Source organism: Physcomitrium patens, chromosome 8, assembly GCF_059467195.1.
Source record: "Physcomitrium patens ecotype Gransden chromosome 8, ASM5946719v1, whole genome shotgun sequence".
NCBI lineage: Eukaryota > Viridiplantae > Streptophyta > Bryopsida > Funariales > Funariaceae > Physcomitrium > Physcomitrium patens.
In genome coordinates, this window is record NC_143417.1 from 2,965,470 (window position 1) to 2,977,277 (window position 11,808).

Consider the following 11,808-nt stretch of genomic DNA (forward strand, 5'->3'; position numbering starts at 1 on the left):
CTCCACTCATGATGAAAGTTTGAACAATGTGAGAGTTTTCCCCTTTGACTTGTAAACATGCATTTGTGAATAGATCCAAAATTCCATTGCTTAAAGATTTGTTTGGTATGTATCATTGGTATGCCAAACCAACAAGAGGGTTTAAGAAGCTTTATTTGCAAAGACATCCATCCATTCACCCTCTCACATATCCTTATGTTGGATTAGAGATGAGTTGCATCCTTTGCTAGGATATTCAATTGGAAATGGTTGCCCATGCACTTTCTTCCTCTTGCTCAAGCCCAAAGCAAGCTTTAACCTCTATGAAAGAAAAAAAATATCATTTTTTTTATATATCTTCAAATTTTTTAAGACCATGGTTATATAATTCCATTTTTTTTTTTTTTTTTTTTTTTTTTTGTGAAATATCAGGTTCAATATTAATGATTTCTTGATCATGATAGATGCTATAATTCATCCATTTTCCATGGGATGTAGGAAGGAGATAAGTCCTTCCATGCCAATCCAATCATATTCTACACTTTTGATCTTTTTATACTTTGATGCTTCTTAAAAGTGAAAAATTCCAAGCTTGGTTGCTATTTTCTTTTGAAATATAATTGGAATTTACTAAGATGATATCTTAGAATCATATATAAGTTGAAATTCAAAAATTCTAAAGCATTCATAATCCATTTATCTGACAATGCTACTATTGAATCTATTAAATTAATAAGATTAATTCCTCCCTTATGAAATAGTTGGTAAAATTATAGCTATTCTACCTTAGTATAGACCCAATGCATCATCTTTTGTATAAAATAATTAGTAAGAGATGCTTTGATTTATAATAGATAATTTTTTATTCTTCTCTAAAGTGAGATAAAATAGAACATGGTAGATAAAAAAAATATTATTGATAATTATTCCTCTTTTAGTAGCATTGGTCATTATATAGTACCAATAGCTTTATTTCTTGCTTAGTTTTTTTTTAGTTTTTTAGTTGTTTAGTTTTATTTTTTTTAATAAAATTGAATTAAAGTCACTTGACATTATAGATAGACCAAATAGTGCTCCTAATAGTTTATTTACTTCATTACTATTAATCTATATGATGCTTATCTTATTTTTCTATAGTATTCTAATAATTAAGTATTCACTTTTCTAATAGCTACTTGATTTGGTCCAATTTAAAATAAATTTTGATCTCATATAAAATGTTTTAAGTATGATAATAAATTGTCTCACATTTTTTTCTTCACATCTAAGACTCAAAGATGTATCATCTACATAGTGAGCCAAAATTTGTTGTCTTTGGCTTATAGGTAATTTTAATCTTTTTTATTAATCCTAGCCTAACTTAATTCATGACTATTGTATTGAAAACTTTTGCTACTATAAGGAGTAGATAAGGAGCAATTGGACAATCTTCTCTCACTCCTCTCACAATCTTAAAAGATTTAGAAAGTATCTTATTAATCTTCACACATGTCTTTGCATTGTTAAGTAATAGCTTGAAAATATTATTAAACTTTGGTAGAAGTTCCAATGTCTCTATTATATAAAAGAAAAATTTCCAATCAACCATGTCATATGCTTTCAAAAAATCAAGTTTTAAAAAGAAAAGATATTCTAAAGAATTCAAGAATAATCTCATTTGGCTTAGAAAATTTACTTCCTTTCATCTCTTTTAGAACAACTATTATTTCTATTTAAAAAAGTATTCTATTCAAGCATTTTTTTATTTTTATTTTTTTTAGAATAATTAATTTATAAGGCCAATTGTCGCTTGCTGTGATGCCATAGTCTTGGTTGTAGAAGTAGGCCAACTTTATATAAAGAGTTATAGAATTAGAAGAAAATATAAGTTATCACATCAAGATTGCTATGTATATGTCTAAATTTGTCCATTAGATCATTAATTTGAAATACATGTAACCTTTCTTTATAGATTTAAAAGAATATTTTTGAGCATTTAATTACTTATTTTTGCCACTTTAGCCTAGCCCTTGGTTCCTATCTCACTATCTTCTAGACTTCAAACTACCACAAGAAGTTGGTGGTGTTGACTACTTAAGCTTACTGCTCAACAATTCTTAGATTGCCTTGCAATTTTGAAAGTACCTTAATCAGCCTTTGTTGTAGCCCATCTTTTATATGAATCCTCTTTGATGCTTTTTTAATACAATGTATTTTGTAAAACCTCTTATATCACTAAAATTTGTAAAAGAAAGGAAGCAATGGTTGTACTTCCAAATTCTTTAGACCTACTCTTTGACTTTTTTTTTTCTATGAACTGTTAATTCATCAAATGAATCATTTTTTTTTCTTCTTTGATTGAATTTTTTCATGAAGCAACATCATAAGGTGATCTAAATCTGTACTTTCTCTCAAAATAATATAATCAAAATTTTTCATAGTTGCTTTGAGTGAATTGAAGGTATATATTAGATCTAAGCAAGCCATCATTTGAAAACCATCTCATCTTCTACTATTATAGCTAAAACATAGTATATGAGTTGTCAAAAAATAATTGATCATTTGTAATGATGATTATAAGGTATCAAAGATTCATTTTTTTTTCTCAATAATTATTGTTCATTGCAAGTTTGACTTGTTATAGCTTCTTTCAACAAAACTTAAGTTGCTTGTTAATATCTATTGATAGTTTGTGGCTCAATTATTTAATAATTTGTATCAGAATTTGTTTTATTTCTATATAATGTAAAAAGCATAAATCTTTAAGATCAAAATATTTGACTCATCTGTCTTATGTACTTTATCTAATTATACTAAATTCAAGCAAGAGTAACTAAGAAATTCTATAAGATGAACTAAAAGAGAAGAGATCTTACTTCTATCATCTATATTATCAACCTCCATGTTAGAATTAAAATTATAATATTTATAATTTATTATTAATATGAAAAATTATCTGACATCTACTAATATCTCATATTTTTTTCAAATGAAGTTATCTTCCTTCTTATTATTATATGAGATAAAGAAATTGGTGGTGTCTTAAAGATGATAATTGGTGATTTGTTCAAATAATCATTTTTCTTAACAATCAATTTAGTTCAACATTCCTAATGATCTTAGAAATAAGCCTTTGGTTACATAATTAGTCATTAAATAACAAAGATCAAATAGTCTAAAATGTCTTAATTCTCTCTTTAGAACTCTCTTGTACATGATGTCATATTATGTGTTATCCTATTTAGAAATGTACTAAGCATCTGGCTGTAGAAGGTGGAATTGTGTTTTATAAGTATCCAAGAATTTTAATATGTTTCACTATTATAAGAAGAATGTATTTTGAATATTAATTCAAAAGTGCTTAAATCCAATACAAAATGCTCAAAAATACTCTTCTTAATAATCTCAACTATATATAAACTCCAATTGCTTTATTACTTTCATAATTAGGCAATTTTAAATTTTCTTCGTAAACTTTAATTCTAATCAACAAGCTTTAGTAAGCTATAGCTTCTAATCTAATCATTGAATTGGAGCAAAATTTTGCAAACTAATGCCATTATAAGTCTTCTATGTGTTCAAAAAGAGTTATTTTCAATCTAACTTACAAATCATAAAAAAATGCTTAAAAACCACACTAATATTATTTGGCTACTAACTTGAAAGTTGATACAAATGTTCCAGTAGTGATTTCTCCTTTTTCAACTATTAACTTCAATTCAAAATTGGTGTATAGCTTGATCTTCAAGTCTTGTAATACCATGCCAAAATTCATCTTAATCCGACTAGTAAATCTTCACATATTATAAAAATCCTATCCAACTCCAAACTACTAACTTCTAATACCTTCTTGTACCAAAATCCAGATATCTCTCAACCTCGTTGTTAGATTTTTATAAATTTTTACTTACACTTAGTACATCTAATTAACCAAAACTTATCAAATTTTGAACTATAGATGTGATACTAATTTTATAAACTAGCTAAGAGTACTAGCCTTAATTGTATTGCATAAATCTCAAGTTGCCAATAAAAACCTTGACTTTGAACAACCATTACAAAGTCAAATCAAAGTCTACAAAAACAAGCTTTATATTTTTGAAACAAGCTTCAAGCTAGCTTTTTGTTTCTAATTAGTGATCTTCAAATGAAGTCCTATTTTGTCCTATGTTGTCATTTTAATAGCTAAGAATTTGATTTTGACCCTATCTCACAAATAATCAACCTCCAGGTATCAATCTAACCTATCATAGGGATTTTTTTAGCCCAATCCTACCTTCATCTTAATCCTTGTATTAACCATGATAAATATTTATCTCTTTTAATTTGATTTTAATAATTTATGGTCTTTTTTAAGCAATAAAAGAGTCTCTATAGATTAGAAGGTAAAATTACTAACCAAACTTTAATCTATTAATTATTAAGATAAGAAAATAAACTAAGAAACTTTTATAAAGCCATGTTTAAATATCTTGAATTATTATTGTACTAAGTTAATAAGATATTAATTGAAAATTTATTTTTTATCATATTTTTGTCATATAATTGTATTACATCATAACAACAAATCAAGTAATTAAAAAGTACCTTAAGATTTGGTTTTGATTGGTTTTTATTGAAACATATGTGGTATATCCATATTATTGAGATCTTTGCTCTATTGCATCTTTGTAGAAATAGATCATAAATTATTATCTTTGTTTAAATCTATTTTTAAATATTTTACCTTAAAATAAAAAATTATTGCTATTATGAACATATTTTCATAGACTTACATATTTATTCTAGTAATTATTTATATAAATAGATAGAAATAGATTAATTTCATAATATCTTCTAAAAAAGCTTTTTAGAAGATTTATAGAAAGGATTTTGACTTTACACGTATTTATAGTTAACTTTTAGATTAGAAACTTGGTCAATAAGTTAGCTACGTATCACACATGTGAATAGCTTGTGGAACAAGCTAACTATGTGGTGCATACATAGAAAACTTTTCTTGCAAGTTAAAACATGAGGCTTGCAAAGGCAACACATGTTGGAGGTTTTATAGAACATCACCATATAGCTCTTAGATGGATAGTGTATATAGAGGCAAAAGTGAAGCCTTCTTCACTCTTATCAACTCTTTTATTGCTCTAGTCTAGATTCAAGAGTATTTAATTTGTTATCTTTTAGCAATAGCCATTCCAATTACCTTTTAATATACATTTTTTTTTACGTTCTATTTTGTCATACTTCTTTGAAAAAAGTCTAACTTGATTATTTGCTTTCATCAAATTCTTATCCTTGATAGATTGACAAGAGTATACTTATAATTATAGAGGTTTGTCTTTTCTCGATTAAAAGTGGATTACTCTTTTTTGTTGATAAGACATAAGCATATTAGAAATTATAAATTATCTTCTTTTAAATTAATATTATCTTGAATATATTTTTTTTTGTTATCAAATCCTCTCTTCTATTTGTCTTAAGTGATATTAGACATCTTCTCTTTTCTATGTGTTATCATGGCAAAGCTTCTTGGAATAAAATATGTAATAACATAAATACAAAAACAATTGAGGGAGTTAATGCTTGTAATGCATCAACTTAATTTACTACTACAAAGAGTAATAAGAATGACAAGGAGCAAAGATATAGAGATGATTGCAACTACTTTAATATCAATATAAAATCATATCCCTTTTCCTATAGTAGAACATATTTCCATTATTAGAGAACTAAGAATTACACTACCTAACAAGTTTGATGGCACAAAATCTAAGTTTTGAGGATTTATCAATCAAGTATAACTTATGATTGAACTTCAATTCTAAAGCTATCCAACTACAAGATTACAAATTAGATTCATTAATATACTTTTTTATGTTTAATATTATGATGGTTTTTATCTTTTTCTTAAATGAGAAGATCCAATATAGGATAATTTGGAGGATTTTTTGATAAAGTTTTTATCCATGTATGGAAAACACGATGCAATTTGTATTATAACCAATAAAATCTATATTTTATGACTAGAAAATTAATTAATAACATTATATGTTTTATAGTTTTAACAACTTGTAACTAATTTCAAGTCAAATGATACTACATTTGTTGACCTATTTTTCTACAAATTATAATATAAGATAAAAAATTGATGTTTATCTTATTTAATCTTTAAATATTGAATCAAGTAATTAACTTTGCTGTGAAGTGTAACAATTGACTTTTTAAATTTTATTCTAATAGTTATACAAGTGTGTCTCAATATTACTATCATTCAATGGTAATACTAATATTTTTTCAATACATATATCTAAAAGTAGAAGATATGCAAATTCATGCAATATGTTTCAAATTTCTTACTAAATAAAAAAATACTCATCATCGTTAAAAAAGATTGTACTTATATTATAGAGAATTTAAGCACACTAGTCAACATTGTCCAAAGTAGTAATGCTACCACAAAATGAAAAGTATGACTATCAAAAAAGATAGTATATCAAAAAATGAGTTTGTCCAACTACAATAGGGATCATGCAACTACAACCTTGTACAACACCTCGTAAAGGTCATAATTTTTCCTCAAAATCCTCTCTTTATTTATAATAAATATTATTTTAAGACATAATCACAAAGCCTAAGCCTTATAAGATTCAAGAACCTTAATACGTTTATTAAATGAAGAATTTGCTAAAAGGCATAACATAACTTTAGTGAAGAAAATTAAATCTATTTAGATAGAAGTCATAGATGTTAGGAACCATATACAAGACAAGGATTCAAGACCAAGAAATGGAGTTAGCTCAATATTAGAACAATAATTGGATATAAGGTAAGAAGATCTTAATTAGATCACAAGAAGTGAGTTTTCAAGACTAAGGATCCCCTCACCCTCGACTCCTATATACATTAAGTCCTAAAAAGCTTCTTAAGAAGTTTCTATGAGGCTTGGAAACAAAGAAAGCCTAAGATCCTTCTTTGACAACTTCCTAAATTATCTAAAGTCTCCTAGAATCTTCTAGGATCTTCTATGACTATTTAGAACTTTCTTAGAATCTATTAGAAACTTTTGGAACCTTCATAGAACCAATTGGAACCTTATGAAACCTTTTGGAACCTTCTAAGATATACAAGAACCTTCTTAGAACCTTTTAGAATCTCCTAAAATCTTTTTGAATCTTCTTCAATTGTATATCCATGACATCACCTCCTCTTTTAGCTTCGAGGTTTCGAAGAAGGAATGTTGTTTCAAGTCAGTATATGTGTAAGAAGTTGAAGATCTATAGCATAGTATCTGCTATATATTCTAGTTGTTTTTCGAGAAGCAAATGGTTCATTGGCCCTTGTAGCCATTGATAGTATATCAAGTCTTCTACTCGTGACTAAGCATGATCTTTGATACCTTCATTATGGAATTGCCCTGCAAACATTTCTTTTGGACATCCTTCATAAGTAAGTTCTACCTCAAACATAATTAATAGCGACCTAATACTAAGTATCCTTCGAAGTCTTTGTAGTTTAGGTGGCTCTTTATCTCGGGATAATTGGTTGAGATGGTATGACTGGCAAGGTATCTATTTCTTAATAAACTTCTAATCTTTATTTTATCACTTTTGGTCTAGATGGATGTCATTGATGGAACTTTTGAACTTTCATTTGTGCATTTACAAGGTTATCAGCCAGTTCCCACATATGATTGTTGATATCATATCCGTACCAATGGACTAGATATTTAAGCCTTCCATGTCTTATTCTTGAATCTATATCTCTTCTACTTCAAATTCAATATAATCATTGATTTCAACCATAGAAAGTGAGAGTTGTCTTCGACCTGGTATATTTGATTTTTTATACTTTTTCAAAAGTGAAACATAAAAGATTAGATGAACGTAACTTCAAATAATAAGTTACATTATTGATTTATTTCTGAATCACAAATGGTCTCAACCTTCGACAATTCAACTTACCACATACCCTGTTGGTTTTTATATTGTACTGAAAAAGCCACACTTTGTCATTAACTTGGAATGGAGGATGTTCCTTTGTCGATTCATCCTCTAGTAGCTTATAACATTGTTGATCTTTTTCTAGGTGAATCTTCATGGTTGCTTGAAGTTTGGCCATCTTCATAGCAAACTCCCATGCTAGTGGATTTGCCAACTTTAAACGCTCTATTATATCCAACTTTGGATAATGACCATAGTTTGAGTAGAATGACATTTATTGCATAGATACATAGATTGTATTGTTATATGCAAACTTTGGCATCGACAACTAGGAAGTCTATTCGTCTTATTGATAATTGATGGTGCACTTCAAATATTCCTCAAGAATTTGATTGACCTACTCCATTTGGCCATTAGTTTGATGATGGAAGGTAGAAAAAAGATTGATATCAATCTTAAGAATCTTGGAGAGTGCCTTCCAAAATCTTGATACAAATTATGGCCCATGATCTGATACAATGTTACTTGGCAACCCGTAGTAATAATAGATATTGTCAATAAAGAGTCTTGTCATTTCTTCACCAATAATTGACTTCTTACAAAATATAAAATGTACCATTTTGGTTAATTAATCAACAACTACGAAGATAGTATCAAATGAGCTTCATAGTAGAAGAAGTGTAATAAAATCCAAAGAGATAGATGACCATAGTTGTCTTGGAATTGGAAGGAGTTGAAAAAGTCCATATGGCCAATATCAAGGGTTCTTTGATCTTGAACAAGTATCACATGATAGTATAAATTTCTTAACGTCCTTCTATATTTTAGGCCACCAAAAGTCTCTAGAAAGAAGTTCCAAGGTCTTGTTGAATCCAAAATATTTGACTACAAGAAAGTCATGGCATATTTGAAGAATGCGCAGGTGAATTGGCCCTTTAGGAATGAACTAATGTTCTTCAAAAAATAAAAACTTGTTTTCATACTTGAATTTAGAAGACTCTTCAAAAAGGTTATTGACAAGACACTTGATATTAAGAACAAGATGGACTATATTTGAGGCTTTACAAACTTGATCAAGAAATGATAAATCCATACGTATTAAATTATTGGTTGCTCAAAGATAAAGTTATTCACGCTTTAATAAGGTTGTCCATTCTTGATTATATGTTGTCTCACTTTCTTGTGGTTCAAGGCACAAATAACTTGATAATATATCTGATAATCTTTGTTGGCTCTCGGATCGATACGTGATGCAAAAATCAAATTGTGATAAAGATATATTCTAATACATTTAGCGACAGTTCAAGACTCATGCTGACATGAAGTATTTAAGAGTCTTGTGATATGTATATATTTAGTCATCTGATAAGAGGCACCTTCAAGAAAGTAGTTTCATTCTTAAAAAAAATTCACAATAGCAAGCAACTCTTTATTGTGGATTTTTTAGTTGATTTTTGCTATTGAGAATTTTTTAGAATAGAATGTAATTAGATGTAGTTTATCATCTTCTCCATATTTCAACAAGATTGCTCCCAATGCAAAGTCTGAGGCATTGATCTCCATAAAGTAGGGCTTGTTGAAATCTAGATGTATCAAAATTGGAGCTGTTGTGAAAGCATCTTTTGAGCTTTGAAAAGCTTTGTCTACTTTGAGGCCAAGTCTAGCTTGTCCTTGCATGTCAACCGAGTAAGTCGAGCAGCTATCTTGGAGTAATTCTTAATAAAAATCCTGTAAAAGCTTCCAAATCTAAGAAAGTATTGGATATCGCATATAGTTTTTGGCTTTGGCCAATCAATGATTGCTTGTACCTTCTTTGGATCCATAAAAAATCCTTTATTGGAAATAATATACCCAACAAATTCAACTTGAGTTGTACAAAATACACACTTTTTTAGTTTTGCAAAAAGCCTAGAACTTTGTAGTTTTTTCAACACAAGGAAGACATATTTTTTATAGTCTTTCAAATTCTTGAAAAAGATTAGAATATCATCCAAACAGATTATAACAAAGTTGTCAAGATATTCGCAAAATATAACATTCATTAAGTGTTGGAATATGGCTTGTGCATTGGTAAGTCCAAAAGGCATGATATTGTATTCAAAATATCTATACCTGGTGCAAGAATATTTTCTTCTATTCATTTTCTTCTTTAATATGTACTAATGGCATACCTCGTAGATTAAACTTTGTAAAGAACTTTATTTGGCTAAGTTAATCAAGAAATCCAAATATCAATGGCAATGGATATCAATTTTTTATTATGATTTTATTAAGACCACGATAATAGACACACATGCATAAAGATCCATCTTTCTTCTTCACAAATAATATCGAAGCACCAGTTGGCAACTTTGAATGGTTAATAAAATTCTTAGCCAAATTTTTTTCAATGTGCTTTTTTTAAAGTTGTAAGCTCATTTAGGAATAAATTATAGATGGGCCCAAATGGAGGTTGAGCACCTTTTTGAAGGTCAATTGTACTATCATAAGGGCGATGCTTTGACAAAATGTCTGCATTTTTTTTCAAATAGATTTACAAAATTCTTATATACTTTTGGAATTTTTGTTATAGTAACCACAAGTTTTTATTGTAGATTTGCACAGACAGCAAACGTAGCACCTTATTTGACAACCCTTACAAATGCTCTACCTCCAATAAATAAATGTTATTAAAGTTTTAGCTTGTTGAGTGTTAGAAGCTTTTTCATAGATTTGGAGGTTCTATGAACTATTAGAGGAAATTCTAACTTTTGATATACCTAATTTATTCACGGATTGTATTTTTCAAGCCATGAGAGTCCTAAAATAACTAAACTTGATGGTGATCTAATGACGTTGAATACTACTTCATTGCTATGGTTGTCAAATGTTATTTCTAATAGAATCGTTTCATGAATGATGTCTCCACAGGATAAAGGTCAACCATCTATTACTTCTATATGTACACCTTTGGATTTTTTAACCATACAAATTTTTTGTGATTTAGAAAATTCTTCTTCAATAAAACATACAATGGCTTCGAAGTCCAATAATACATAACACTTTAGTTTTGTGACTCCTAACTGTAGAGATATAGTAAAATAATAGGAAGGGCTCGTAGAGAATAGAAGACTTTTTTTGATTTGTGATAGTAAAGAATCGAGCCATATGGTCCTTACTAAGGCTGAACGCCCTCGTTTTCTTACAAAGCTTTTAATGATGTAATTGCACTCTTCATTCAATATGTACGCTATCGTAATACGTGAAGTCTTGCTAGAGAATGCTCTGGGCACCTGACTATGGAAGGTAGAATGGAAATTGTAACAACAAAATCCTAACTCTAATAGAATATTAATTAAACTTTAATTAGACCATAACAATGCTAAACAAGCTTTAATCAAATTCAAAGAAACCTCAAAAGAATTACAAAAAAATAATAAGAAATCTTAAAGAAATATTTGAATGATGACAAATATATTTCAAATATACCTTAATTCAATATTAATTTAATCTTAGTTAAAATCCTATTGGACTTCATTCAAATCTTAGGCCAAGAACTAATTAAATCTTAAATCCTAAATAAATCCTAATAAAATCCTAAATAAATTCTAAATAAAATCTTAATCAAATTCTAAACTCTAAATCAGATCCTAATCAAATCCTAATCAAATCCTAGCCCTATACTAAATCCTAATCAAATCCTAATCAAATCCTAAAGCCTAAATCAAATCCTAATTAAGTCCTAAATCTTAACAAAATCCTAATCAAATTCTAAATCCTAAATCAAATCTTAACAAAATTCTAAATCCTAAATCAAATCTTAATCAAATTCTAAACCTTAAATCAAACCCTAATCCTAAATCAAATCCTAGTAATTCCTACAATAGTTTTAAACCTCAATTACTAATGAATGAACCATTGATCTTAACTCAAAACT